This window comes from Asparagus officinalis, chromosome 8 (assembly GCF_001876935.1).
Source record: "Asparagus officinalis chromosome 8, Aspof.V1, whole genome shotgun sequence".
Lineage (NCBI taxonomy): Eukaryota > Viridiplantae > Streptophyta > Magnoliopsida > Asparagales > Asparagaceae > Asparagus > Asparagus officinalis.
The window spans coordinates 116706217-116726348 of record NC_033801.1 but is presented as its reverse complement, the minus strand read 5'-3'; positions in this window follow the sequence as shown (position 1 = coordinate 116726348).

The window sequence follows — 20132 nt, the reverse complement described above, 5'->3', positions numbered from 1 at the left end:
TTCTTGTAGGATGTGTGAATGAGGGCTTGAGGGTTTTGATGAGCTTCATTGTTTCTTAGGAGAGAGGTGGAGCATTGGAGGAGGAGGAGGATGGGGTGTTTATTTATTGAGGGTGGGCATGGCCGCATGGAGCAGCAAGAGCAAGAGGAGGGAAAGTGCGAGGAAGCTTCCTTTGAGGATTTTGTCTCGGGTGTGCAACAAATTCTCCTCTCTTTTCTCGTTTCTCATCAGATTTTTGGAATTTTTAAGCGAGTATTGATGGGTACAAGAAGAAAAGCACAAATCATATACATATATATATATATATATATATATCCTCAATTAACTTGACTAATTCTGGGTTTTTGCACACGTATGCAGCTGAATTTATCAGGCATCCAATTTTTTTTAACCCCAAATACAGGTACCTCTACTTTACACCAAAGCCCCACATTGGTTTCTTACGCCCTGGTGTTCCATAATCATATTAGTATTTCCTTGACTAAGTTGATTAATTTTTGCATATGAATAACCGTTCACCCGCCAGTTTCTCTATGTTTAATAATAAGTTAACGAAATTAATTAATTTATAGGCGCAAATTCCTGATATTTGAAAATTTAGGGGTAGAAGAAATCAATATAATATATTGGAGGGTAAATAGGTAAATATTTAGATTTCAGGGATGAATTTGCAAATATAATAGATTTGGAAAGGTGAGTGTCATTTCTGTCGTGTAGTTTGATTAAGGACGATGATTAGTGGAGCCCCACGAAGCCGTCTGTTTGATTGATCTGAAGACGCTAATCAGATCGTCACCAATTGATTTTCAACGTTAAAAAATGTAAACAAGTGCCGACATATATATTTTTTAAAAATCAGTACAGTTTTTAACAACTGCAAGCTTTTTTAAACAAGATTTCAAAGTTACTTGAGGGAAAATGGGCCAGCATAAAAATATAAGCCCACAGTTTACCGTAAAGGCTTCTTTAATTAACGAAGCATCTCTTTTACCTACTTGTCTGGTACTGTGCTGTCCTCTCTTTAATTTTGGAGAAATCCAGAGCATGTTCTTCATCGGAATCCGAGGTCTCAAAGGCAGCAGGTGAGAAGAAGTTACTCAGCTGCTTCCTCTCTCCCAAGCCGTTGCAAGAGAATCCAAATCACAAGCTAACGCAAACTTACTGACGTGTACATAAATCCAGGAGAGAAAAATCTTTGCTTAGGTCTCCTTCCATTTGCTCTTCAAAAAAGAACAATTTTTTTTTTACATTTAGACCCTCTGCATTTCTTCAAGTTTGATATTGGCAAATAGAGTCCTGAAGCCGAGCTGAACCCCACCGTGACCGATGATAGATCCTCGTAACTTAATTAGTGGTGTCCTATTATAATTCTAGTGATGTTCTAAATAGTGAAAACAAGTAAAATTAGTCAATTCAGTGGCGTCCTATAACACCATTAGATATTGTTTAGGCCCGCCAATTTTATGAAGACCCTTTCTTGCAATTTTATGAACAAAATCAATCTCTTTTTTTGTCAAGTCATCACGGCTAGCTAACAAGAGGTCGAATATATAAAATGTAACCTTCAAAATATAAGGGACTAGTACCCCCTATATTTATATGTCGTTAATTAAGAATTAACTACTTTTATTTAGTCCTCTTTACACGTAAAGATCTAATTAGCTAGTAATTAGTGATTGTTAAATAGGGGACTCGTAGTCCTGTGTATTTCCAACATTGTATTTTGTAAATTCGACTTCTTTTTAGCTAGCTGTGATGACGTGACAAAAAAAATTGATTTTGCTAATTAAAACACAAAGAATTGGATTTTACTTATAAAATAAAAAAGTCTTTTTTAAAAAAAAAAATTCTCCATAAATAAATGACACATTAGGATAGTGAAGAGTGTGAATATAAAATATAGACGTTCAACCCTCACCTTTACCATTTTATACTCTTAAGATAGGGTCTCTGTGCAATTAACCAAAACAATACATAAAATCCTCGCTTGGTAAAAGGCAAAACTGCAGTTTCATGGGAAGTCAAGTTCGTGTACTTTTGGCATTATTATTGATGTGGAAGAAAGTGGCTTGTGGACCTTGTGGCGACAAAATGAAGAACTTGCCTAACTCATGCAAAGGTGGAGACTATTTGTCCAAGGCCATCAGCTGGGTTGCGAAGAACATGCTACAACTTTATGCACTAAGCCCCTAGAGACACGAAATCAAGGGTAGCGAGTATATTCGTGCAAGTGTCTGGTTGTTGGGCTCGGTATATAGATGGTTCCAATTCAATTCTGATTGTGAATGTCAGCAGCATGATCTTGGATTTTTGAAAAATAGTGTCACCATGTAATTAATAATTAAAAAAATATAATTACCCTCAATAAGTTTTCATATGTTGAGAAAAGTATATCATCGTATTATTAATTGTTTGATCTAAGCGTGATTAAATCATAAAGATTAAACATTGAGAACGAAAGCTTATACCTGAATCCATGGATTTGACTTGAGTTGGGTTTTGGATTTTCTAATCTTAGGGTTTTTCTCCTTAAGATCTCTTTAGATGGGGATAAGAGAATGAGAGTGCCTAACCCTAGATTAGGGACCATAACCCCATATATATAGGTGTTGTACATTTGTAATTTGGCCCCTCATCAAATTACAATTACAACCTGGTATCTGCACATATAACCCCATAATTTATTTAAATACCCATTAACCCAAATTAATTGATCACTTTAGTGGGTTATCCCGAAGAATAGCAATACACACAGATTAATTATATTTACCCACAAATAGATTTAATTAGATTTAAATCCAACAATCTTCCACTTGAGCACCATATGATTCCTTAAATTGTGTATAACTTTATGAGCTCAAAATTGCTACCACTGAAAATGTATTTCTGAACAATCCCGTCCATTGACTATATCAATATAGGATCAAAGAGGCCTTCGTCACATTTATCGTGACTCGACCCATCAATGGTCACATATACCAATACAATCAAACGACATAGATCAATCATGGATGTGCAGCATGAAAATTACATGCAATGTGATCAGTACATGTCTATTTTCAACTGATCCTACTTTAGTGAGGTCAAAACCAAACATAATGTAACAGAGTGTCTTAACTGAATGCTTTATTTTAATCAGACAATACAACCAAACACAAAGCACCAAAAATTATAAACTCCCACTAAATCATGATATCCTCTAATATCACCACACCCATATGAGCGGTGTGCTCATGAAAGACCTTGGGTGGCAATCCCTTAGTAAGAGGATCTGCTATCATGGAGTTTGTCCCAATGTGCTCTATGGATATCTGTCCACTCTGTACCCTTTCTTTCACAACCAGGAACTTAATGTTAATATGTTTTGACTTAGTTGAACTCCTGTTGTTATTGGAATACATTATTACAGATTTATTATCACAATATAATCTTAGTGGTCTTTCCATATTTTTCAAAATACGCAGTCCAGTGACAAAATTTTACAACCATATTCCCTGATTGGATGCCTCATAGCAAGCTACAAATTCTGCTGTCATAGTGGAGGAAGCTACAAGTGTTTGTTTGACACTTTTCCATGATATAGCTCCTCCTGCTAACATATAAATGCAGCCTGATGTAGACTTCCTACTATCTTGACATCCAGCAAAATCAGAATCAGAGTACCCAATGACCTCCAGCTGTTCTGATTTTCCGTATGTGAGCATATAATCTTTTATTTTCTTAAGATACCTCATAACCCTTTTGACTGCTATCCAATGATCCATACCAGTGTTGCTTAAGTATCTGCCTAACATCCCAATAATGTACGTAATATCCGGACGGGTACATACCTGAGCATACATTAGACTTCCTACAGCTGAAGCATAAGGAATCTTCTGTATTTTTTGGATTTTAAGGTTGCCTTTAGGGCACTGATTGAGACTAAACTTGTCTCCTTTAGCCACAGGGGTGTCTCCTGGTCTGCAATCTTGCATTCCAAACATTTTAAGTACTTTATCGATATAGCTCTTTTGTGATAATCCAAGTATACCTTGAGAGCGATTTCGATGTATCTGGATTCCTAATATAAAAGAGACGTCCCCAAGATCTTTCATCTCAAAATTCTTTGATAGAAATCTCTTGGTTTCGTGCAACATGTCTATATCATTAGTGGCAAGCAATATGTCATCGACATACAAAACCTGAAAAATATACTTACTCCCACTGAACTTGTGATATACACAGTCATTAACAATGTTCATCTCAAAACTGAACGAGATAATTATTTGTTGAAACTTGTAATACCATTGACGAGGAGCTTGCTTGAGTCCATAGATGGATTTCCTTAATTTGCAAACCATATTCTTTGGGTCTCCTGACACAAAGTTTTCTGGTTGCACCATATAAATCATCTCACCAATATCACCATTGAGAAATACAGTCTTAACATCCATCTGATGTAACTCAAGATCATAATGAGCAACAAATGCCATGATTGTTCTGAAAGAATCTTTCGATAAAACCGGAGAGAAAGTCTATGTATAATCAATGTCTTCCTTTTGAGTAAAGCTTTTAGCTACAAGACGTGCCTTATACCTCTCCACATTACCATTTGTATCCCGTTTGGTTTTAAAAATCCATTTACAACCAATTGGTTTTGCACTTTCTGGCAATTGGACAAGTTCCCAAACCTTATTGTCTTGCATAAACTTGTACTCTTCATTTATGGCATCAATCCACTGTTGATAGTTAGAACTTTTCATGGTCTGAGAGAAGTTGATTGGATCATCTTCCAACATTTAATTACTTTCCTCATGTTCTTGGAGAAATACAATATAATCATCCGAAATAGCATTTCTCCTTTCTCTCGTGGATCTCCTTAATGGCACTAGTTCTTGAGGTTATTGAGTTTGTTCTTCTGGAACAAGGAGTTGTTCAACATTATCATCTTGAGGTTCCGGATTTACTTCTTGAGCAACAACAGCGGGTATATGAACCTGAATATTGTCAAGAGTAACTGTATGAATTAGATCTGAAGCCAATTCCTCCTTAAAAACAATGTCTCTAACCTTATTTCTCACCCCAAACTCAACATCCTCAAAGAATGTTGCTGTTCCTGTCTTAAAAATATTCCTGAGTGTGGGATCATAAAACTTATAGCCCCTAGAGCGTTCAGAATACCCAATAAAGTAGCTGCTAACTGTTTTGGAGTCTAATTTCTTTTCATTTGGCCTATAAGACCTTGCCTCAGCTGGACATCATCAAATATGTAAGTGCTTTAAACTGGGCTTTCGACCAGTCCAAAGCTCATAAGGTGTTTTAGCAACTGCTACTTGGTACTCTATTCAGAATATAAGATGTTGTCTTTAGTGCTTCTCCCCTGAGTGACTCTGGTAAAGAAGAATGAGCAATCATACTTCTTACAATATCCTTAAGAGTCATGTTTCGTCTTTCAGCTACACCATTCATGCTAGGTGAACCCGACATGGTGTACTGTAGGACGATAACGTATTCCTCTAGGTATCTAGCAAATGGTCCTGGACGTTATTCACCTGAACCATCATATCTGCCGTAGTACTCACCACCACGATCGGATCTAATGATTTTAATTCTTCTGTTGAGTTGATTCTCAACTTCAGCTTTATAGGCTTTGAACATGTCCAGAGACTCAGATTTTTCATGAATAAGATATAGGTACCCATAACGTGAGTAATCGTCTATGAATGATATAAAATATTATTGACCATTGCAGGATGCCGTAGGGAATGAACCACAAATATCTGTATGTATCAATTCTAAGATATCCGAAGATCTGTTGGCATCTAATCTCTTAACTTTGGTCTGTTTTCCCTTGATACATTCAACACATACGTCGAAGTCCGAAAAATCAAGTGAATCCAAAATGCCATCAGACACAAGATGCTCAATTCTATCTTTTGAGATATGACCCAAACGCTTATGTCATAATGTTGCTGAATTTTCCTTATTTAATTTACGCTTAGTACCACGCGATTCCGCATGCAAAGTTTCATTATAAGAAGCAATTATATCAAGCAAATATAGGTTGTCATAAGTACTTAAGTAACCAGTTCCCATAACATTTGAATTAAAAGATAAACTGAATTGATTGTTTCCAAATGAACAAGAATAATCTGATTTGTCCAATACAGAAACTAAAATCAAATTCCGTCTAAAAGACGATACTACAAAAATATCTTTCAAATCCAAATAAGAACAGTTCTTAATAGCAACCTAAAGTGCACAATTGCTTCCACATCTACCGATTGTCAGTCGCCCACAAAGATGTGTCTTTTAACATCACTTGGCTTTCGGTAGCTCAGGCAATCTTGCATAGAAACACTTATGTGAGTAGTTGCACCAGAGTCTAACCACCAAGTGTTTTTAGGTACTGAAGCTAAATTAACCTCAGAACAAACCAAAGTAAGGAACATACCCTTATTAGCACGCCAGACATGATATTTGATACAATCCTTCTTTACGTGTCCAGGCTTGTTACAGAAGAAACAACACTGATTATCCTTATGTTATTTCTTCTGAACTGGACCCTTAGCAGCTTCATTATCATTCTTTCTTTACTTGCCCTTATCCTTAGAGGCATAAGCCAAATGAGCACTTTTTGTCTTATCTTGCTTCAACCTGTCTTCTTCTTGTATACAGTATGAAATGAGCTTATTTAGAGTCCATTTCTCCTTTTGACAGTTACAACTGACCTTGAACTGACTGAACTGTGCAGGAAGAGACAATAAAACCAGATGTACCAATAACTCATCACAAAGATCGAGTTTAGGTGCCTTAAGTTTTGAAGCAATATGAGATATTTCCATAATGTACTCCCTGATATTTCCTTTGCCCTTATACTTCATCGAAATCAAGCGAGCTAAAAGCGTGCTTGTTTCTACCTTATCGTTTTTCGCAAAACGCTTCTCAATTTCAGCAAGAAAATCTTTAGCCTTAGTAATCCCTTCGGATTCTATGCCCCTGAAGGCTTCCGGAACGCCGCGTTTAATGATCATAAGACTCATGCGATTTGAACGCTCCCACTTCTCATACTCCTGCTTTGCATCAGGAGTGTTATCCGCATTGAGAGGTTGAGGTTATTCAGTTCTTAATGCAAGGTCTAGATCCATACAGCCAAGAACAATTAATATGTTCTCTTTCCAAACCTTTAAATTTGTCCTATTTAGTATGAGAATTGAGTTGATGTTAGCAGAAATTATTGCAGCAGATGCATTAGCTGAAAAATAAAAAAATGCTCACATTAATAACCATAATTAGTAATCAATAAAATTCAAATAATGACTGTAGGCGTATAAAACTGCCTATAGGTCCCTTAGAACAGCTCGGCATGGTGATTCGACAAACCAACGAACCATCAGGCGACGTATCCAAGCGTGGTCGTTAAACCACAACATCGAAGCTAAGTGAGATGCGACGAAGCGGATTAACGAAGCGACGAGGTTAACGAATCGCACACAAGCAACGGAATAGATCCACTCGCGTGCAGAATCAAGCTAACGGTTCGGTGAGTCAACGAGTCATCCAACTGTAGTGGTGGCTCGGCCACCCCATGGGGTGGCTCGGCCGCCGAGCCACCCCTTGGTGGCTCGGCTTTGGCCGAGCCACCTAGGTGGTTCGGCTTTGGCCGAGTCGCCCGGGTGTGGCGCCGTTGTGTCCGTTGTCCGGTTCCGCGCTTCGTTGTTGATCTGGACTTTGATTTGGGAGTCTGGATCCTGATTTGGCAGTAAATCTGCCTTGGTGTTTGAATCCGTTCTATGGTTGGATGACTCGTTGACTCCCCGAACCGTTGGCTTGATTCCGCACGCGAATGGATGCATTTCGTTGCTTACGTGCGATTCGTTAACCTCGTCACTTCGTTAATCCGCTTCGTCGCATCTCACTTAGCTTCGATGTTGTGGTTTAACGACCACGCTTGGATACGTCGCCTGATGGTTCGTTGGTTTGTCGAATCACCATGCCGAGCTGTTCTAAGGGACCTATAGGCAGTTTTATACGCCTACAGATACCCCCCTCCAAAGTATTTCAGTCTCGTTCTTTTATAGAAGAGTCTGGAATACTTTGGATATGATTGTCCCAACCTTCAGTCGGTGTAACGGGACCTTGGAATGGCTTCTGTTCTTGATTCCTTCGATCCTTCAGGCTATTCGGTGCTTTGTCGAATGTCTGTAAGGGCTCCGGTGCTGCATTTATTGTCTGACCGTTGTCGGAATTTTAAACTTGAAGTCAATTCCTGATTTTCTGATCTTTAGCTCGTGTTTGTTGGTTCAACATAGAACTGATTGTTAGCGTTGAGTCTTTATTTGCGACGCGTTGTCCGGCGTAGTGTTGTTGAGTTATCCTTATTGGAGTATTGATTCTTTCATTGCAACGCATTGATCGGCGTTGACCTAGGGTTACGCGTTGACTGGCGTTGACCCTAGGGTTTCGAACGTCGTACGTTGACTTTTTGATCGCAACACGTTGATCAACATTGACCTAAGGTTACGCGTTGATCGGCGTTGACCCTAGGGTTTCGAACGTCGTACGTTGATTTTTTGATCGCAACGCGTTGACTGGCGTTGGCCTAGGGGTACGCGTTGTCCGGCGTTAACCCTAGGGTTTCGAACGTCGTAGGATGCTCAAGTCACGAGACCAACTAATGAAGCTGATGCGTCAGTGACTCTAGCATTTATAGGATTTTTGGCAAATCCCTAGCCATCAACGGGTTTGATGAGCCTTTACCGACTACCGTTTGAGTCGGGCTAGCATGCGGATTATTAAAGTCCGTTCCGCATGTGACGTTAAGCTAAAAGAGTTAACCCTTTTAGTGCTACGATATTGAATACGTAGACTTCGTCTTTCTCCTGTGAAAAGACTAAACAGCAACGTGTATGAGACGTTGACTTAGGATTTTTGGCAAATCCTCAGCCTTCAACGGATTTGACGTCCTCTTACCGACTACCGTTTGAATCGGGCTTACATGCGGATTGTCTAAATCCGTTCCGCATGTGACGTTGTGCTAAGAGAGTTAACGCTCTTAGTGCTACGATATTGAATACGTAGACTTCGGCTTTCTCCTGTGAAAAGACTAAACAGCAACGTGTATGAGACGTTGACTTAGGATTTTTGGCAAATCCTCAGCCTTCAACGGATTTGACGTGCTCTTACCGATTACCGTTTGACTCGGGCTTACATGCGGATTATTTTAAGTCCGTTCCGCATGTGACGTTGCGCTCAGAGATTGAATCCTCTGAGACTTGTTGCTATGACTTCGAATACATAGACTTCGCCATTGTTATGGGAATAGGCTACCGTGCTAAGAGAGTGAATTCTCTTAGACTCGGTGCTACGACTTCGAATACGTAGACTTCGCCATTGTTACGAGACTAGGCTACCCGGTGACACGTGTTAGGTGTTGACTTTAGGATTTTTGGCTAACCCCCAGCCTTCAACGGGTTTGATAAGCCTTTACCGACTACCGTTTGAGTCGGTCTAGCATACGGATTGTCTAAATCCGTTCTGCATGTAACGTTATGCTAAGAGAGTGAATTCTCTTAGACTCGGTGCTACGACTTCGAATACGTAGACTTCGCCATTGTTACGGGAATAGGCTACCCAGCAACGTGTATTAGACGCTGACTTATCCCTACTTAGGCTTCGGGATAAAATACCCTAGAATCGAACTCTGGTGTCTTTTTCTACGGAAAAAGACTAAACCGGCGACGCGTGTTAGGCGTCGAGTGTAAGGCATGGATTTGGGTGTTATTAATACCACCCTGCCACAATGTTTATTGAATATGTGAACGGGTGTTCTTTTTAACGGTTAAGAACTAACCGGCAGCGCGGGTTAAGCGCAGGCTTATCCTTGCTTAGGTTTTAGGATAGAATACCCCAGAATCGAACTCTGGTGTCTTTTTCTACGGAAAAAAGACTAAACCGGCAGCGCGTATTAGGCGCAGACTTATCCCTGCTTAGGATTCGGGATAAAATTCCCCGTACCTGTGAGGCATAGATTTTGAGAGTTGAAAAAGGTGGTGTCTTCTCTTGGGGCAAAGACGAACCCGAAATGGGAGAGGAAGAATTTTATATTCTATCTCCCAAAGCTGAAGAGGTAGAATTTTATATTCTATCTCCAGTTGGAAAGGAGACTCGAGGTGGGATCTCCACCCCCAGAATCCGGAAAGGTGAAACTAAAAGTAGGATCTCTACTCCGAGAATCGAAAAGATTCAGATAACCCTAACTGTTGGAAGGTTTGATTACCGAACTAAAGATGAGGACTTAACCCGTCAAGCTTTGGAAATTGCCATGAATTGGCGGACAGAAAATTTAGTGGACCCACCGTCAATTGACTTGATCAGTGGGGGATTTTTGTGAGGAAAGATTAATCTGTCAAAAGGATCGAATCTCGTCTCAACAAGATAACTCATGAGAATTAGTGAATTTGATAACAATAATGGAAAACATTCCGACATTTAGAGTTTAAATGTGGATGTTTTACTTATCACTTTTATAGTGATTGGGTTATCCCTAAGAATATCACCCGTGGTATTCTTTCGGGAACTTCCCGATACATGAATAATCCACCCCCAGCTTCCCTTGTGGAACTGGGTCCGACATTGTACTCAGTTACATGACCGGGTTATCCTTAAGAATGTTACATATAAAAATTCTCCAGGAACTTCCCGTGAAAGAAATAAAACAGTTTAGACTCATATACATGTTGGAGTATCAGGGAGCAGTTTAACCTCTTATACCGGTCGGAGGATTGAGAAGCAGTTTATACTCTTATACTTGTCGGAGTCTTGCCGTTCTTACGGCTTCAACCAAGGTTTGGATGCTATTCTTGAGAGCGAAGCAATCCTTGGTGGGATGAAGGACCCTCCTGTGGTATGCACAGTACTTTGGATCCGCAGTATTGTCAGCTTCCTCCTGATTTGCGATAGGTGGTAGCTTGATCTTATTATTTTCAAGGAGGGATTCGAAGATGGCTGGAACGTCTTCGTCCTTGAAGGAATACTCTTTTTGGAGTCTCGGGTCCGAAGTCTTTTGCTGCCTTCGGGATTGCTGTTGTGACGTTTGACTAGCGCCACCAGTAGCTGTAGGTGTTTTGCCCTTCCCACGGGAGGCGAAGTTTGAGTTCGGAAGATACCACGAGAGGCAAAGTTTGAGTTCAGAGGATTAGCCGTCAGTAGGTTCCTCTCGGCCTTCTTCCTTCGGAGGAAGCGTTCGGCTTGTTCACCGCGCACCTTCAAGTCTTTCCAAGTGTTAGACGGTGCCGTTCCCATTGCCTCCAACACGTCCAACGCGAGGTTGTTGTGGCAAGTCTGGAGAATAAACTCCTCAGTGATCAGGTCCCGACAGTTCATCGCCTTGTTCCGTAACCTTTTGACGAAGGTGTCCACCAATTCCCCGTCCTTTTGTTTCTCGTCAAGCAACAACCCGATGGATATCTCGGTGTCATCGTCGAAGAAGTTAGCGAGGAATTTAGTCTCCATGTCGTCCCAGCTATTCACGCTTCCTAGCTTGAGGCGACGATACCAATCGAAGGCGACTCCACGAAGAGTGCCAACGAAGGACCGTACCATCAGAGGCTCAGTGGGTGAACCCATCCCATTAAACGGTGTGAAGTTAATTAGATTGAACTTCGCCGGATAAGGGATTGATTCCCATTCTCTTGGGTATGGACAAGGAATACCCGTCTTCTTCATCTCTTGAGCGGAAATCAACGTATTGATTTTGCTCTCGAGATTTTTGATCTTCAAGCTTTCACTTGTGTTTTCGCTAACATTCTCGTTACCACCCCCAACATTGACGGGAGGATTATTGGCGTTATGAGCTTCATTCGCATTTGTATCCTCATCTTCCTGATTAACCTGGTTACGACGACTTGGTTCGCCTTGCTGGTTCGTCAGTGCTTGGATTTGTTGGTTATGCATTTCTCTCATATTCTGTATGGCCATCTGCATTTCGAATCTGAAGCTCTCCTGTTGTTTAGCCATGGCTTCTTCAAGCATCTTGGCCACTTGTTCCGCACTTATCATAAGTGCCTCGCGGGGTTGTCCCTCGCTGGATACCGTATTATCTGATGCGACCGTGGAGCCGGCATCCGATTCTTCATCTTCTGAAGGTAATCTTGTCCGAACCCTACCATAAGTTCCTCGTATGATGGCTCCGGACTGCAGACGGGTTACACGCCGGGGTACTTCCTGAATCGACTCGAGATTATCCCGTGCCGATGTCCCTTTGCTGGTCATATTAGTGGTGACCCTCGGAAATTCTCCATCTTCGACTACCCTTCTTCTTTGTCGGAAACGCCTAGACCTTGGCCTTGGCGTTTCGGTATTGAGCCTTTTGAAAATCGAGATTCTTTCAGGGACTGTATTGGTGCAGTTGCACTCCGACAATACTGCCCGAATGAGTTTGGAACAGGGGCATTGAGTTTCTAGTCCTCGAGGACTCCTCTTCCTGGTTTTCCTCGTACCCCCAACACGATAGTACAACTCGTCGGTTTGAAGGTCGGAATAACCTATCGTGTGTTGGCACGATTTCTCAGGTATAACGTTATCGTCATCAGACGATAATGTTTCCTTCTGAGGGCGAACTGCCTTCTTTGGGCTTTCAAAACAAGTTAGAACTGGTGGGATACAAGTTAGAACTGGTGGGATGTGGGCTAGAACTATAGTTTTGTGCCGACTTCGCACGCACTTTCTGATCGTTTCTAATCTCCGTTTTCGCCGATTTCTTCTTTGGTGAGTAGCCCTACATGTTGCCTATCACCTCCAATTTGTAACGCGCCTCGAAACATGCCTTTTTGGGCGTGAATTCTCAGCGGGCTCCCGGACTTCAATGCGCAAAGTGGAGCGCGCAGCTACCTTGAACTCGTTGTCATGTTGAGGGTGGCAGCGACCCCCAGCATATTGAGTCGTTCGGGGCTTCTTCATCGGGCCCAAACGCTCTTGAACTGGAGCTTTGCATTTCTCATCGGGAATTGGACCGAGGCGCTCCAGAACCGATCTCCTTCTTCGTGATGATTGCGCGGGATCTCCCGGAGAAGCTATGGGAATTACCGGCGACTTCAGTCAGTTCGCCGGAGGTTGAACTTGCTTCGAATGCTGCAACGATTTCGCTTTAGTCTGAATCGCCGCTTCAGACTTTGGCCTCCATACTTGGCGGGTTGGTAGCGGCTTCTTGGCCACTTCCTTCTGCAGTCTTCTACGGGTCTCTTGGACTTGAGCCCGTGCCTGCGCTGATAGTGCGCGGCGCTTGCGAATGCGCTCCTCAAGTGTCGAACGGTTCCGTTTGATACGGACCCATTCGTTCGTTGGAGGCTTGGAGGAGTCGCCATTCATCGGCCGTTGAGGCTGTTTGCCTCTCCTGTTCTTCAGATCCGCGTGATAGCGGACTCCATCGGTGGACTCCATCGCCTTTGCGAGTTGCCGCGCTAGGCGTTGACGTCGCCTCTGGCGGGCTCTCTTCGAGAGAGTCACAACGCCCTCAACGGTGGAGGCATCGGCGGGAGTAGGGTTGACCTGGTTGGAGGTCGGCGGAACTTCCCCCGACGCAACTTTGGCGTCAGCTGGGGTGAGAGCTTCATTGGCGTTCTGAACTTCTTCGTACCAACGAACTTTTCTCCTGGAGGAGAACTTCTTAGACTTGCGGGGGGAGGTGGATCCGGACGAGGATGAAAGATACTCCTCGAACTTGGCCTGGTCGAATTCATACTCGACCTCCTCCTCGGCCGGGATTGAAATCCGCGGCTGCGACGCGACGATCTCGGCAGCGAGATCGTTGGCTCCCACTGTGCTCGCCAGATTGTTTGCGGTAAAAATTGTTTTCTTTGATGATTCCATTGATTACTTTGACAACAGTTTATCGGTTACAAAGATCCGGTCTTTTTATAAGATCCGGTTATAACAAAATCAAAAGAAAAGAAAATTACAACTTTCCTTTGTCGAACAAATCGCGAGCTCCTGTTTTTGCGGTCACTCGCTTTGGTGGGTTCTTCGCCTGCGTCGGGGTTTATCTGTGGACCACCGCGTGATCTAGATCCGGTCGGATCTACACAGTATAGCGGGTGTTATCTCACGAAGGAAATAACAGCCGAGGGGATTATTTCACCAAGGAAATAATAGCCCTAAGTAATCNTTACTGCCAAATCAGGTCAACGATTCAAGTCCGGATAAATCAACCACAGAACCGGATCACGGACTGAACCGAAAACGAAAAACTATGGAAAACCACGCCTAAGGGGGGCTCGGCCAAAGCCGAGCCACCCATAGGTGGCCGGCCACCTGTGGCCGACCCAGATCTATGCCAAGGCACAAATCTGAGTGCCTATAAATAGGAGAGGTTGGTTCATTTGTCAAAGGTTGGAACTTTGGACGGCGAAGCTCTGCTGGATTGAAGGCTCAAAACTTAAAAAATATTAAAGCTTTGGAACTTTGAAGACTTGCTCTTTCAGATCCGGTGCTCGGCGATCGTCCACGTCAAAAGAGGCAGGAGTTCGAGAGGGATCGGATCTGAGATCTACGTGATTATACTCCGGATCAAAGCTTGGCATTTGATTCCGAGAGGGCGATTATTTCCTTGGTGAATTAATCCCCCCCCGGCTATTATTTCCTTCGCGAAATAATACCCGTTATATCGTGTAGATCCGACCGGATCTAGATCACGCGGTAGTCCACGGATAAACCCCGGCGCAGGCGAAGAACCCACCAAAGCGAGTGACCGCAAAAACAGGAGCTCGCGATTTGTTCGACAAATAAGGAAAGTTGTAATTTTCTTTTCTTTTGATTTTGTTGTAACCGGATCTTATAAAAAGACCGGATCTTTGTAACCGATAAACTGTTGTCAAAGTAATCAATGGAATCATCAAAGAAAACAATTTTTCCCGCAAACAATGACAAATCTCATCCAAGATATCCTGTACAACATTAATATCAAGTCTTTGGACAGTAATATTAATTGCAAGTGATATCTTGTTGTAACAATCAAACACTGATAATAACACATGTCAAATAATGAAACTATCTTTGGATTGATTTACTATCCACACTTATAATTGTCACATGTTTATCATTACAGATGTGTATGCAGTCTAAATAAATATTAACCTTCCTTTGGGTCGATTAAATATTTACACGAAAACATACACACAAATATCTAACATCCCTCATGATCAATCTACACAAGAGAGGTTACTTTGGCAACATCTTGTTTCAATTAATTATTTGGAATGAGAGACAACTTAATATCTTAGCGTCATATTATTTGAATAATTGATTAACTACCAAAATTAATTCAAATTAAACAACTTAATTTGAATTAGAAGAATTTTCCATAGCTTAATTAGGGCTCATAACTTAATTGAATAAATTAAGTATATCAAAGTGGACCCATAATTTAATATGAAAAAGCCGAGGCTTAACCATAGTGAACACAAAGTTCTCTTGACTTCGAACGTGAGGTTCATTTGTATTGAGTACAAGACTCGCCTAAGAACGAACGCGAGGTTCGTTTGAAAAAATAAACGTAATGTTCAACTTAAGAACGAACGCAAGATTCGTTTTGAAAATGAACGCGAAGTTCGACCTAAGAATGAACGCGATGTTCAACTTGAGAACGAACGTGAGGTTCGACCTGAGAATGAACGTGATGTTCAACTTGAGAACGAACGCGAAGTTCGTTTAGATTGAGCACATGGCTCGCCTGAGGATGAACGCGGAGTTCGACTTAAGGATGAACGCAAGGTTCGACTTGAATTGAGTGCGAGGCTCACCTGAGAACGAACGCGAGGTTCGTTTGAATTGAGCGCGAGGCTCACCTTAGAACGAACGCGAAGTTCGTTTGAATTGAGCGCGAGGCTCACCTTAGAATGAACGCGAAGTTCGTTTGAAGCTTTCAAGCCTTGCCAAAATTTGAGGTATCCACCTCCTTAATTCCCGCACGTTTTCACGCACGAACCCTTAGGTTTCATTCTGAAACCACCACCGCCATTGCTCCTGCACCCACGGTCAAAACCCTAGGGTTTCCTGACGTCGCCGTCACCGTCAGAGTCGAAAGCGAGGCCGCCAGCGATACTTCGCCAGCGAGGAGCACGAGACTGACGACCAAACAAAATAGATCCAAAAATTCATCGATTTTATTTCAAAACCAGATCCAGAATCGAAAGATAACTTCTTGATCCAGATCCTAAAAAAATCGAAGGAAAAACCAACAAAAAATTAAAAAACTTTATTGTTCACGGAAATTTACTGTTCATCCGTGAACAGTTCTGAGAAAAATTTGAGATTTTTAAGATAAAAAAACCCAATTTTTAAGAACTTAAACCCCTAAGAATTAATCACGGGTGACTTTGATACCACTTGTTTGATCTAAGCATGATTAAATCATAGAGATTAAACATTAAGAGCGGAAGCTTATTCCTGAATCCATGGATTGGACTTGAGTTGGGTTTTGGATCTTTTAATCTTAGGGTTTCTCTCCTTAAGATCTCTTTAGATGGGGATAAGAAAATGAGAGTGGCTAACCCTAAATTAGTGACCATAACCCCATATATATAGGTGTTGTATATTTATAATTTGGCCTCTCATCAAATTACAATTACAACCTGGTATCTGCACATATAATCCCATGATTTATTTAAATACCCATTAACCCAAATTAATTGATCACTTTAGTGGGTTATCCTGAAAAATAGCAATACACACAGATTAATCATATGTGCCCACAAATAGATTTAATTAGATTTAAATCCAACATTAATAACATTGTCACATACATTTTTCTTTACTAGTATAGTAGACGTGCGTTGCACGTAGGCATTTATACTTGTTTTATGTTCTAATTTTTAAATTTATAGTGATACATTAAATATTACACGTATTTGTAAAATAAATATAATTTTAAATAATAAAAATGTACTATTTTAATTAGTACTTAACTCAAATCCTATTATACCCCTAACTATTCAATTTATTTCTAGTTGATAACTAATCTTAAATTTGACATTAATTATTAATTTAATTAATATTAATAGGGAGTAGGAAGAAAATTAGTTATTGTTCTAATAATATAGTACTGATATATAAATAAGATAACAATAGAGAGATGAAATATACAGAAAGTATACAGTGAAAGTTAAATTAAAATTAATGAAATCTCAAGTTTATTACAAACTCTCAAAGGAGCTTGACCACTTGTCCCTAATTTTAAATTAACTTATTAATTGAGGAGCATAATAGCAATTTCAATACTTTGAGGGACTAATTCAAAATAGCTTAGGGGAGGGACTTGATATTAATTTTCTGATTTGAGGTACTTCAGAATATCAAAGATTTAAGGAACCGATGGATTAATTTTAGTTTATCAAATATTTAGGGAACTAATGTCGTAAAAGTATATTATTTTTGCAATTTTTAATTTGTATTTGTAAAATATTTAATACTATCTTCTAATAACAACATTAGGATTTAAAATATTAATAAATATATTAATAGCCCTAATAATTTATTTATTTTATATTCACTATTAAATAATCCATTGAATTGATGCAGTACAAACCCACAACAACCCTTATATGTCAATGTCCACCCAACTTAATATTGGGTGCTCATCAAATTAACCATACATGAAAAGAAACAAAACAAAACAATCACAATATTTGTTTAATTGCAACCCAATAATTGAACAACTTTCTATCAATACAACAACAAACAAACACATCATATTAAACCTTAAATTGGATAATGTTCATTAATTCATACATGCAAGACCATATGATGGGCACCGGCAACGACCCTTCCCCCTCGACCACCACCACCTACATTGCCCCCACAACAGACTCTATCTCCATTGCCCGCTCCACTGGTGTCTCTCCTAACCCATCTTCTTCTCTGCCTCCTTCAAGCATTACCTCCGTCGCCACCATCGAGCTAAGACCTTCCATCTATTCTTCCATCGGCACCACCTTCACCAAAGCCTCCACCAGTACTGTCAAGTTTGGCCACCAAGGAAAGCGACTTAATAAATTTAGTTGATAACTATAAAAATAGTTTAGCTTCTAATTTACTATTTGCATTGTCAGAGCGGAGAATAAATAGCAAGGAGGAAGAGAAGAAAATTACTTGCTCATTTTAGTTGGTAATCTTGAGTGAGCCTTGCTTTAAGTGTTGGGGGATGGAGAGGGGGTTATATAGCCCTTAAATGAAATAGACGTTGTTGAAGGATGTAGGCGTCTAAAATTGCCTATGAGAGACCAGACGAAACTCGAAGCATAGAGTGGACAAGTCAAGAAGGTTTACCCAATCAGCTCGTGTGTGTCAATCAACACGCGCGCGTCAATCAGCTCATGCGCGTCAGTCAACACGCGCGCATCAATCAACACACGCACCTCAACCAACATGCGCACGTCAACCAACACACGTACATCAGGCAGCCCCAAGTGACCGACGCGGTCGACGGCCAGTCCCGTAACGAAGCGTATAAGTCAACGAGTCGACCAAATACATGAAACTGTGAAAAGTACAAATCCCGAAAAGAAAAGCGCCAAAAGAAAAGGAGCTCGGCGGAGGCGGCGGACCCGCGCTAGCGCCAGGATGGCACAGTGCTGATCCACCGCCAGCTGCCGGGTCGGATCCTGCTCCGACCCACGCTAAGCCGGCGGAACGTCCCCGAGCCTGTTCCGACCCGCGTAAACGCGAGTCGGAGTGTGTCTGACCGCGCGATCTGTCCGCCCGCGCCAAGCCGCGGGTCGGTTTGCCGACCCGCGCCCCCCCGCGAGTCAGCAAGGCCCGTCGCGCAGTCCAGAGTCCGAAACGCGTTTTAACGGTTTTAAAGCGGTTTTCACAGGATTTATCTATTCCAGGGGTTCCCAACTGATTTGATATCATCCACAAACGTGGATAGGCTGTTGTTAACTGAAGATATGGCTAAATCACTCATTCTCATCCAAATACCCACACCCGAGGCCTATAAATATCAGCCTAAGGCCTCTATTTTACAGATTAGGAATTTTATCAAGAGGACAAGGTGCTGCTGGATTGAGGAGTCAAGGAGCACGAAATTTCAGCGAAGGCCAACAAGATCCCGGTGAACTTCAGCATAAAGGAGAAGTCTTTCGAATGATCCGAAGCCCCGTACGTCCGTTTCTTGAGATTAGGCTTAGTCTTAATCTCGAGAAGAGCTACTGATTTTGCTTGGTCGATTTCAGAACTTCAAACGAATACTTCCTTGGTGAAGTAAGAGCTCCGTCAATTTTTCGAGAACCGGATCCGATCCGCGGTCGTCCACGGATAAACCCCGGCATCGGCGAAGAACCCACGCAAGCAAGAGCCGATAAATGATTCTTGTGTTTATTTTCAAGAGAGTTGTAACTTTTATTTTTGTTATTTGAATTCATTATAAATGATTAAAGTTATAATGAAATCGATAATGAAGGCGACTTTCGACGAAAATAAACTGGCATTCACAGTGGGAACCAACAGCCTTCTGTGAAGGCTGACGTGTCGCAACCTCGGATCCTTATCCTGGTTGAAATAGAGGTTGAATATGAATTCGACCAGTAGAAGTACGAGAAATATTTGTCCTCCTCCTCCAGATCAGCCTCTCCTCATAGGTGCAGGAAGGCCTACTCCAAGAAGACCCGTTGGACTTCGGCTTCAGAAGCCCAAGAAGAAGATCTTCCCGCCACTACTACGCTTGTGGCTCACAACGCCCCGCCGGCATCCGACGAGGCTGAAACCACGGATCTGAACCCCTTGAGCAAGGGGTTGACTGTTGATGATGTGCTCATTTTATCAAAGAGAGCACGTCAGAGGCGACGCTAACGCCTCACACGCCAGCTAGCCAAAGTCTTAGAACCAGTTGATGGAATCCGCTATGAAGCGGATCTGAAGTCCAGGAGGCACCAAGGCCCCGTCGGTATCCGACGAGGCTGAAACCACAGATCTGAACCCCTTGAGCAAAGGGTTGACTGTTGATGATGTGCCCACTTTATCAAAGAGAGCACGTCAGAGGCGACGCCAACGCCTCGCACGCCAGCTGGCCAAAGCCTTGGAGCCAGTTGATAGAATCCGCTATGAAGCGGATCTGAAGTCCAGGAGGCGCCAACCGCCACAACAGCGAGTGGACAACC